We start from the raw sequence: 12,583 nt of genomic DNA, 5'->3' as shown, positions 1-12,583 counted from the left end.
CGGGCTTGGGCAGAATGTGCACGGGCTCCGGCTGGGTCGGATTTTTTGGGCACGATCTAAGCTCTATTCTCTTTTGGTGAAGCTGTTATATTAATACCATTTTAACGGGCATTAAATTGTTGTTTTTGTCCATTATTTTGTTTTATATATACATATTTCTTTTGAGTGTGGCTTGGTTTGTTAAATTTCATCCCCAGACGCGTTTTTCCGCTTTTTTCAGTATTACAAGTTTTAGTCATTTTCTTTGGTTGTGTGGAGAATTTCGTTTTATTTTTTTGAAATTCGTTAGATTATATTTTTGTCAACATTTTGGGTTTATTTTCGTTTGTTATTTTTTGTTATTTTTCTAATAATAATAGTAAATGCATAATTGATTTCCTTTTTTTGACGGGCGAATAATAAAAAGTAACGAGATAGTTACTTTTACTGGTAACTAATTACTTTTATAGTGGAATAACTCCGTTAGTAACTCAGTTACTTTTTTGGAGAAGTAACGAGTAACTATAACTAATTACTTTTTCAAAGTAACGTGCCCAACACTGTTTATATATAAGGAGAAGTACAGTCCTCTAATAATCCTGACTAACCAGTAATTATTATTTCAGCGCAGCTGATGCTGCGAATATCCTTAAACAGTTTTAGTCCTGCCCTTTTTCATTTCGTCTAAAAATAATTTAAATACTGAAAATATCAAGTGTTAATTTGATTTTATTTACTTAGATTTTCGTTTCTGAAGAAGAGACGTCAGTTATTTTATACTAGAGCTTATAGATAGGGCTTGCCTTGCATAGTCAGGGCGCATTCCAAATGCACTCCTGCCATCAACGCTAAGCATAGTTTCGTTTGGAGAGAAATGCTACAACACCGATGCAGTTGAAATTCTATTCTTTTTCAGTAAATGAAGCAACATCACAGATTACTAATCATGAGAGAAAATATAGACTTTGGGACACTGGATTGTAAAAATGGATGCCTTACCCGTTGAAAGTCTTGCTCACTCTTGAAACCTTGTGCTGCGTTCCAAGTAGCTGCCCGCAGATGTGCCGGATTAAAATCGGCGCGGCCAAATAAGAAAATCGGCCGATGCCGATTGATAAAAAAATAACAAAAATCGGCCGATTAAATCGGCTGGCCGATCGATCGGTCGGCCTCTACAACCAACCTTATGACCTCGGGATCGTCACTGGTATTGGTATGAAGAACATAGCTTGGAGTTGCAGAGTACTGACAGTCAGTGTTAGGTGAAGAGTTGCTTGGGGCTATAGACGACTGGCTAGTGGAGTTGAGTTGAATATGGCTTGAAGTTGCTGAGGTCTGCACGACAGTGGTGAGTGGAACCTGGCTTGGTGTTGCAGATGACTGGATGCTGGTGTTTAATTGAACATTGCTTGGGGTTGCTGAGGTCTGCCTGACAGTGGTGAGTGGAACCTGGCTTGAGGTTGCAGATGACTGGATGCTGGTGTTTAATTGAACATTGCTTGAGGTTGCTGAGGTCTGCCTGACAGTGGTGAGTGGAACCTGGCTTGGAGCTGTAGAAGAATGGCTGGTGCTGTTGACCATAACCTGCCTTAGAGGAACAGAGGACTTGCCAGGAGTAGTGGAAGAAGCCTGCTGAAGTATCACCCAACACTGTCCTGGTGTAGCAGAGGGCCAGCTGACAGTGGAGAGTGGAACCTGCCCTACTGGGGCAGATGTTGTACGTGGAACTTGTGCTGCAATATGCCTATTGGCTGTAGTTTGTAAAGGTGCAAAGGGCCGGAGAGCTGTGGTAGGTGGAAGCTGATTTGGAGGAGCAGGCAGCTGGCTGACAGTTAGAGGTGAAATTTGGCATGGAGACACATTAGTCTGAGTGCTGGTAGAAGGTGAAACCTCACTCTGAAGTACAGGAGTCCTGGTAGCAGTGGATGGAGTCTCTGAAGGGCTCTGGGAAAAAAAAGGTTGTTGTCCTTATTAAAATTGTACTAAACACACCTTTTCATAGCATCTAACTCACTGGTTGTTAGGACTTTTAAAAACATAGTGGGGAAAATAGGCATTAAAACCATCAACACATTTCTCAGAAAATATCTGTCTGGTGGATAATTTACATGAAATGGTCAAAAGATATAACAAGTAATCAACACATACAAAGAAATCAAATAAATTCTGTAAATTTAGTCCACAAATTAAGTTACATGTAATAAAGTGGAATGACACAGGGAAAAAGTATTGAACACATGACGAAAAAGGACATTCAATAGTAATGCCATGGCCTCTATGCACATTCACTGTCCAAGACTCCACTGCTGAAGAAAAAGCATGTTGAAGCACCTTTAAGGTTTGCTGAACAACATTTGGAAAAGCCTATGAAACACTGGGAGAATAGGGTCTGGTCAGGTGAGACCAAAATTGAAGTCTCTGGATGTCACAGCACACATGCACAAAGCCCCAAGAACACCATACCAACAGGAAAGTCTGTAGGTGGGAACATCACGGTGTGTGCGTCTGCAGCCATCTGCCAGGATGTTGAGGATGAAATGAGGGTGGCCATTTCAGTAAATCAACGATCCCATACATACAGCCAAGGAAACTCTCAAAAGGTTTCAGAGAAAGAAAATAAAGCTGCTAGAATGACTCCAACAGAAAATCTATGGGACGAAATGGGTCTCTGGAACTTTCAAGATTTCAAGACAATTTATGTGGGAAAATAGGCCAAAATTACATATGAAAAATGCATGTGACAGGCCGCATCTTGAAACCAAAAAAAAGGACTATTAAGTAATAATTAACCTTCAATAAGCACATTCAATATTTTTCCCTGTGTAATTCCACTTTTTTACATGTTACACAACTTAAATTATGGACTTATATGTTTTGATTTCTTTGTATGTGTGGATTACTTGTGCTGTTACTGACTGGTGAAAATTTAATGTCAATATATTTACTGAGAAAAATGTTGATATGTTCAATACTTATTATCCCCACTGTATGTCTGCCAATACCAAAAGGGTGGCTTTTACAAACCAACATTCATATGTTTCATAATACTATACATACTGTATAGAACTATAAAATGACTCCACATTTACAACAGTGGCAGAACCTCGAAATAGTCGGTGCAGCCTGTCTTTTTAAATCTGCAAGAAATTGATTTTTTTAAATATTCAAACATTCATTATTATTTTTATTAATGAATGATTTATAAAAAACATTTCTCTAAACAAGTACATGTAAAATTATAGCATGGTGTTTGCCTACCTTTGGACGAATGTATAGGGCTGACCTGCCCAAAGCATTGCAGCTTTGTATTTCTCTAGGACACAAGCTTGGTAACCTCAAAGGAATAATCATCCTTTGCCCATTCATTTTGCAGAGTTCAAATTCTTCAGGTAGGTCAGGTACACTTTCCCTGAGTGACTGAAAGAATTCTCTTTCATCACAATCCAATGGCACAACAACACGACATGGTGCAGTGGCATCTAAAAAGTACGAACACAAATAATAACAAAATGTACACTTATTATCACATTTATTTCATGCGTTCTTTAAAAATGTGGAATATTACCAAACCTTCCTACATAAAACAAACATACAGGGGTGGGTTTCCCAAAAGGTTTTTAGCACTAAGATGATTCTTAGAGGTCAAGCGAACATAGCTTCACACAACTCTCTCTCCCTGTAAGATATTATTAATGCTAAGATACTTTTGGGAGATTGGGCCCTGGTAATTAGACAAAGTGAATTTCGAATTACCTCTGTTTGAAGTGCAACGTTGTATTGAGGCACTATTTAAGACAGACACTCTGAAAGTGCGAAACATTTCAAACCTACACCATAGTATAAACAAGAATTACTGGTGTGGTGCTTCTGTAAAAATAAAAACATGACATACACACTGGCCCAGAATATTCCTGCAAATATTTAATTATAACTTTTAAAGGGACAACTCTATATGCAGGCATATTAAAAAGTTAGGACACCCTTTGAAAGTCTTTGTCATTTTTAACATATTCAATCATATGGACATCTGGGCATTATTTGAACAACACTGAGAGATGGAGCGTATATAACTAAATAAAATAAAACTGAAGGAATTACTTTTAAACGTAAGTTATAAAATATAAACAATAAAAAAATTATGTGAGTAATGTAAAAATGTAAGGACACCCTTATGCCTTAATAGCTGGTATTTCCCCTTTGGCTAAAATAACCTCAATTCTCTATATCTCTATAACCACCGACCAGTCTGCTACTGGGAGAAAGTTTCATAGAGTTTATATGTGTAGCCTGTGGGACATAAGGTCCCAGTGGGGAAAGAAATGGGAGGGGCACCAGGACATAGTAGGAAGCGCCATCGCTTGCAGCAACAAACCTAAATATAGTGTGCGGCATTTTTGAGAAGCGTGCTTGCTACAGGGTGTCTGTACGATTATGTGCACGCAAGAGAAACGGTATGTGAACTCTCTTAGTGTTTTATTGCGAGTTCACATTAGTAGTTCAGATTTCTGTGTCTAGGCTCAATGGGCTTTTTGTTTATCATGTAGCTGGATGTAGTACTGGGGGTTTGTTGTGCTTACACCGTCAGTAATATTGGGGATAGAAGTGGAATTACTATGCTTTTTGGGTAATGTTAGATCATGCATAAAGAGTGTGGGGCTGTGGGTTTTATAATAGAGTGGCTCCGTGTTGTATAGTTTAATTGCTATTGGGCTAGTTGTATTTTATCATCATGTTTAGTCATCCAAGGTGGCCAGGGCCAGTGGAAGAGAGCGTAGAGGGAATTTGCAGACGTAATCACTGAGTAACCTATGGAGAGATAATGTGTATATTGGTGCTTTTTGTAACAGTGTTTGTAAGAAGATGAGCTGCTAGCATTAGCAGCATTGTGGCTACTGAGCTACTTAGCCTAGCTTTTGTTTTTGATGTTTATAATTTACTTTTTTTATTTTATTGTGATTGGAGATTTACAGTATGTTCCTAGACTCTTAATGGTCTTTTATTTCTGTATAAGGAATATTGCCACTTGTAATGCTAATGGGCGACTAATGTTTCTATTTTTTAAATAGAGTGAGCACAGTGCAATATTTACAGATAACTATCCAGACCTCTATTTTATTACTGGAAGTGTTTACTATTGATTTAATGTGCTTACTGGTTGGCATTGCCTGCTTTATTGCGTGGGCTACCTTCTTCAAACCTTTTTTTATGTTTTATTTTATAATTAATTGTAATTCCCATTTTTTTAACAAATGCTAAACACCCCCTTTATGTACTTGGGTCTTCTGGTTCAAATTGTGGATGTTTGGGTGGGTGGCTCAGCTAACTTTTAGCCCATTTTGTGTGTGGTGTTTGGTTGAACGGAAACATAGTTTAAGCTTGAGATTGGAGTGGAAATGGGTACACCTGGGTGTGTAGGTCCAAATTTAAGGTTGTATTGACCGCAGTGATATTTTGCATACTGGGCTATATATAAAAGGGCAATATATAAATGTGCAATTGATGCAATTGATACTCTGTGATTTCTCAATAAAACTGTTAATGTATTAAACAGCTGTGTGATCAATTTTATGAAGTGAACCATTGTGGGGGAAACTATTGCTAAATAGGGCTCTCCCACCCTTTATATTTGGGGAGTGGCATTGTCTATATCTACTAGTGGATCTATAATGGAGAGCTTACCAGACATTCCTGTTGCAAACCAGCCATAAACTATGACATTGGTGTCATGGTGATCCCACTTATTTCAATAATCAAGGTAAATTCAAAATTAATGTCGGAGGTTTAAATAAGGCAGACCCTTCCAAACACCTCTCTAAAAATGTTATTACCTGGTGTTGATATGCTGCAGCTGAATACATTTTTAGACCTTTTAATTACTGTGGAGGTGTTCTAACTTTTTACCTCACAGGACAAGTGAATTTCTCTTAATTATGTTTCATAAATGATTTTTACAAGACATTTCTTTAGTTTTTTGTTTATATATAATACATCCATCCCTAAACATTGTTAAAATAAAGATCAAATGTCCATATGCTAAAATATGTTCAAGATAAAGCTTTTAATGTATGTCCTAACCTGTCCTAAATGAAACTTGGATAAAAGTTAGAGTAATCCGTGTATAGCGCTTGTACAGTATAAATTTACTGCTTCTGAAAATAACTGTACGCACAGCCATTAATGTCTAAATAGACTACACCTCACAGTGAACATATCCAAATTGTGCCCAATTGTGTCCTTGTCCCTCTCTGGTGTTATATGACTTGTTAGATTTTTAAGGTTCCAGGTGTGAATCTATACTGCTAGCTATACACACTGTACACTGACTATTCTTAGTTATATCCGATTTTCATTTCTATAGTGTTGTCCCATGAAAAGATATAATAAAATATTTGCAGAAATGTGAGGGGTGTACTCACTTTTCTTGGATATTGTAAAACAGTGAGCTAGGAATACCAAACCTTACTTCATTTATTACTCTTTATTAGTACTCTCTATTGCTTTAAAGATGGGCCTGTACTCCAATAGGAATGTAAAAAAAATCAACTTTAAGCTTTTGTCCTCTCATTGAAACCTTTTAATACCCTGCTAAAAATCCAGCTTAAGAACAGCTGGTCATCCAAAAAGATTTTTATCAGGAAAGAACAACCTAGGAACACATTTAGCTAAATGTGCAGGAAATGCACTCTTTTGTTGTTCATGTGTTTACTGTTTTGATGTATTTGTGTCTGACATTTTCCCTCGTTATCATTACCATTTCATTGATTTATTTTATTTTAAATATTCTTAGGACAAGACATTCCATTGTTTGTTTGCATTTGACAGTAGATGTACTCTGGCATATTAATGTCCCTAAAGCCAAATGCTCTAAGTAATGCTTAAAATTGACTGATAAATTAAACAAAAAATTCACGTTAAGGTCTAAATAATACATTGGGATGTTTGGTGTTCATAGCTCAATAAATTAATACATTCGCCAGTTTTTTTTTTTTTTAAAGCTCACCTTCCGCGAAAATCCGATTTTTCTTGTTTTTTGTGGAATACAGTAGGTCTCTCCGAGTTGAATGTGTACACCTGCACATTAAACTGTTTTGCAGCCCCCATTGTCTGCAGGAGCTAAGCAAAGAAATCCCCCCTCCCCCCCTCCGAAAAACGGGTGAATTTTGAATTATCTTTCTGCCTACGTAGGCAGAAACTCACAGACCAGCCCACCTTGGCTCGAGAAACTCCCAGAGGCGGAGCTGAAGCGACGCAACATCACCGCTCATCAGTTAGGAGGTGGGAGGCAGTGAGCGGCAGAGCGGTGGAGGGGCGTCGCAGTGCTCCTAGCCAATCAGAGGAGAGATATTTGCATGCTGTTTGCATGTATGAATATTCATGAGCAAAGCTGGAATCCGGTCATTTTGGACACACCCCTAAAACAGTCCATTAAAAAAGAGCTATACAGAGACACCTGAGCACTTTTTTTTTTACAAAAACGGCTCACATGTCATTCATTCATACTAGAGACCACAACTAGACATTTTAAAATGAAAGAAAAAACGACGGAAGGTGACCTTTAACATGTACCTTTGCAGAAGACCGACGTCTTCCTCTTCTGGGGAATCTTCATTCAAGAGTCGAATAAACTGAGCATTCATTCGGTCTCTTATATCACTGATTCGTCTTCTAAATCGAGACTGTCTTCCTGACATTTTCTGCCTTGTAAGCAAGAAAGCTGAACCGGAAAACGTATATTTTACCGCCTTTTGAGACGACTAAAAGGCGGGACCTCTGGACTGGTATCCGCTGTTTTTTTTTTTTTTGTTTTTTTGTTTTTTTTTACTTACAATTGACAGTAATGGTACACAACATCAAATGCATATAAAACAATACAAATAGTGTACACAATACACTACTACAAAAAAAAACAAAAAAAACTACGCTGTCACGTTTGTTTACGGTGTGTAACATCACCAGAGATTTTTTTATTATTAATTAATGAATAAGAAAATATACTAAACAAGCCAGTTTACAACAAAATAAGACAACTTCAGAAAATGAAAGTGCATGAAGCTATAATTGTTACACATGCACCAGCTCTCCAGAGTAACAACATTATGTACATATAAAGAAAGACTAAATCTGTTATTTGTGCATGCAGAGCAACATATGCACACCCCATCTAATGCGCAAAATTAATTTTCTACGTAAATTCATGCAAGGCTGAGGGTTTCTATGATGTATCTTAGTAATAAATTAAAAATTAATTCAGTCATTCAGTCCCAATTAACCTGTCTTTGATCATCATGCATCCTTATTTTATTTTTAAATTTTCTTACTTTTTCAATACATTTGTAATGCAAACATGGGTCAAAAATGGCCCACATTCATTTTCTATGCTAATTCATGTTCTATGCTAAAACAAGTTATTTGAGGAATAACGTAAATTCTGAATGACTGAATTAATTTATCATAGAAACCCTCAACAACACATAAAGCTACACAGAAAATGAATGAGGGCCATTTTACCCATGTTGCATATCAAAGGGTTCAAGCAGTAAGCCACTTAAACCAGAATAGATTTTTCAGGGCAAATGAAAATAAAAAAATCTAGGAAGTGAAATCCCATCATTTAGTTATTTATGATCCTGAATCTGGCTCTTTACTTTGGAAAATCTATCCAATATCCAAACTCATTGGCAAGCCCCACGCACATTTTGAGTGTCAACTAATTTCATCATATTCTATTATTATGTAACATCAATTAGCTGATACACATACAGGCAGTACAATACACTGTATTTATTTTAAACACACAAACTGACCAACAGCACCACAGCTAGCCTAACTCACTCCAGTCTAAATGCTGGACAGCCTGTATCATTAGCTTACTAAATTAAAGTGCTGTTTAATTTTGCGTGCGTGTATGCATTTTTCTTGACGCAGCTTCGAGAAAAAGTGGATCAGAACTTTCGCGCTGCGTGGGGAGATTGATTTCGTTCTTAAAATTCTTTAATGGTGGTATACTTTAAGATTTGAACATTTTTAACATATTAGAGAGACACTTCTGTAAAAACAATCAAAACATCCCTAAAAAGGGGCAATAGCGACGTTTCTGTGTATATTCAGGGTTTGCGGATGTCTTACATTTATTTGACCAATAAACAAGGCCTTCAAATCGTACTGTAAATCCTTTGAATTTAACATTGGTGTTGTGTGCTTTTTGCAATTTTCATATTTTCATAATTGTGTCTCTGGTGGTCTTAAAAATCTTTAATTTGCACCTTCAAACAGGGGCAAAGCAGCCTGGCACTGATTATATATATATATATATATATATATATATATATATATATATATATATATATATATATATATATATATATAATCTATATTAAATACATTTAAATATATTTAATGTATATATATTTAAAAATATTTATTTAAATGTTTTATTTATTTATTTATTTCATTTATCCTTATTAATTCTAGTTTCTTATACTTAATGTTGTCAGTCCCTCGAGTTTGGGTCGGTTGGACGGAAAATTTTTTTTTTTACCCGTCACTTGTCTTATTCTTGCATTCATTTCCATTCAACTATGCATTCTCTATTCGCCTGACAGCACAGCCCCTACTTCGCAGTAGATTAGATGGGTTGGTTGCATCCACAAGTGGTCTTTTCTGAAGCGATCAAATTAAATACAGCAACAGAATAGCACGCAGCGTCAGTCGGCTGTGATGGAGGGTAAAAAGAGGCCAGGCGGAGCCGAAAAGGCCAGATTAAAAAAAAAGAAAAAAGATGGAAGAAGAAGCTGCCAAATGTGCAAAATTAACAAACTTGTTTTCCAGAGGACAGACTTCAGCTGCAGCCGGTTAACAGAGATATGAAAATTATCTTGAATCGTCAGCTATTGGGCAACGTTTGCAATGTCGATTTAGCGTAGTTTATTTTGTAGAGCCCAATACACATCATTAACCTCTTAACACGCCCTGTCCCGCCGACGGGCCAGAAATATGCTGTGTTTATGAATAATTATAGACACCCAATATGCCATTTTAAAGCATAGAATCTCTGCTTTTCAGTATCTAGCCTATTTAGCTGTATGTCCTTTCAGGAAATAAACATTTAGGGCGAAATATGCCTTGTTTATTAGAATTAAGATTCATAATTTTGAATGTGGTAAAGCTTTATATTCTGTCTTTATGCTACTGCTTTGAGGATTCACTATTTCGTTTTGATCTTTTAGAATTCGTTAGGTTATATTTCTTTTAGCATTTTGAGCTTAGTTAAGTTGGCTATTTTCCTATTTTATATTTATTTTTCTGTTTTTATTAAATGTTAGCTTATTAGCTTCTAGCTTGTTAGCATGCAGAACGTCTCCCTGGTCTTTTAAATAAATGTTGATTTATTCATTTAATAGCTGTATCTAATTATTTTAAGCCAGACAGACACTGTGTGATTTTTTAATCGGGTGCTGAGAGCTTATCAGCATGTTTGAATGGTTTGTCCTGTAGGAAAACGCACCAGATTTATATGCTGACACTGTAGTCTGACTGGCAGACTGAGAGACTGAACGTCACGCAGCCCAAAGCAGTAGAATTAGCGCCAGATCCCCGCAAGCCGCGCACCTATTAATCCACCTGCGGAGCTTTAAACGCGCGGATGAGCGCGTCACTTTCCTCGGCCGGTCGGGCTCCAGAAAATAGTCTGTGATGTTATCTGTTTTTTAATACTATTTTAATGTTATATAAAGCTATGGCATAATAATCACCATATAGCTAAGTAACCAAGTCTTATTGTTAACGAAACTTCTCCTTAACTGAAACTAATTAAAACGGTAAATAAAATAAAAACTAAAACGAACTGAAATTACAGATTGATACCCTCATTTTCGTGTTTGTTAATTTGTTTATAATTGATTTATATAAATGTGGTATATCATGATATATATCGTTATCGTGATATAAAAAAATAAAAAAAGATTTTCCCCATATGGTCCAGCACTACTTCTAAGTAATATTAAGTCATAAAATTATATTTTTTACCTTTTAAATCTTTACCTGATTTAAATTTGAATGAAACATGTTTAAGTGAATGTTGTCCTGTTAACGTACCAACAAATACTTGTACTTATATGCAATAAAAAGGCATTGTAAGATCACTAATCAAAACATACCAACTCTGTGCTTCATAAATTACAGCCTGTGACAGTCAGTTAGCTTAACTTTGGAACTAGCTTTGGAATTAGCTTAGTTTAGGAAAAACAAAACCATATCATGTTCAGCTTAATCTGTACCTGACTAGCTAATAACTATTTAATTTTCATTCATTTAGATAACTCAGTCAGCTAGAAGCTGGATGTAGGGGATAGACAGAATTTAGTACAACACTGGGTAATGTTGGTAGTTAAAAGCAGTTTCTTAACCCTGATTACTGCCCTTAAAATTGTGTTTTCCACCAGATCCAACTGATTAGCTAATAAACAGTCCTTTACTGAGTTTACCTGTTAAGATCTCTTAGCCCCCTATTGATCATAAATCAATCATTATGTATGTCCAGCAGTGTATAAGACACATCATACCATCACTTACTTTATTATGTGCATTTAAATCAGAGAAAGCTCTACAATATGCAGAACAGTGGGAGTATGCAATAGAATATGGAAGAACAGGGTTAAGAAACACTGATCTAATCTGGAGAGGGGGTTTAATCTCTTACTGGCAGTTGGCAGCAGGGAGGAGCAGTCAGTGGCAGCAGTCGATCACTACTGGTTGTAGGATGGAGCTGCCAATGGCAGCCGCCCATTGGCGTAGGAACTGGGGGGGATGGGTGGGACATGTCCCACCCAATATTAGAAACAGGTGGATATGTCCCCCCCAAAAATGAAATAGTTTCGCTCAGCTCAGTCGTATTGTTAATGAAGAGACCGACCGCTAAGCGCTGGGAAACCAATCACGGTGCGTTTCAGGGAGAAAGTCCCGCCTTTCAGAATAAACAGCCAATCAGCTCGCTGGTCTTGCGAGAAGAGTTAGCGTGCTGGTGGAGGAGAAGCCCCTCCCCCTCGCTGTGAGATTTAGAAGCGGTGTCCAGCATCAGCTGGTGTTGAAGTAAATCTGGATATACGGCGATTTTTCTAAGAGGTAACGGAGCTAACCATGTGACCTGTGTTGAGATTATTTCTGATAGCTGGTTAAAAAGACTCCTCTCCAAATCAAAACACACAGATTAAACCCACCGTGTGATAATAAACTGCAGCTGTGTTAGTCAGTTATCTTAACTTTGGAATTAGCTAGACAGGGAGTCAAGGCTTAAAAAAACATAAATGTTATGTTCAGCTTGCCCTGATATGCCTGATCAGCTAATCACTATTTCATTTTCAAATTGTGTTTATTCATTTAGGATTGCAGGACTTATTGTAAGCTATAGTAAACTAAAAAAATAGTTAGCTAGAAGCCAGATGTAGTGGATAGCCAGAATTTAGTACAATACTTTATGTTGGTAGTTTAAAGCAGTTTATTAACCCTGATCTCTGCCCTAAAATTGTGTGTTTTCCACCAGATCCAAGAAACAGTCCTTTACTGAGTTTACCTGTTAAAACCCCTTAGCCCCCTATTGAGCATAAAT

Source organism: Astyanax mexicanus, unplaced genomic scaffold (genome assembly GCF_023375975.1).
Source record: "Astyanax mexicanus isolate ESR-SI-001 unplaced genomic scaffold, AstMex3_surface scaffold_37, whole genome shotgun sequence".
NCBI lineage: Eukaryota > Metazoa > Chordata > Actinopteri > Characiformes > Acestrorhamphidae > Astyanax > Astyanax mexicanus.
Note: the sequence above shows the minus strand (reverse complement) of the source record.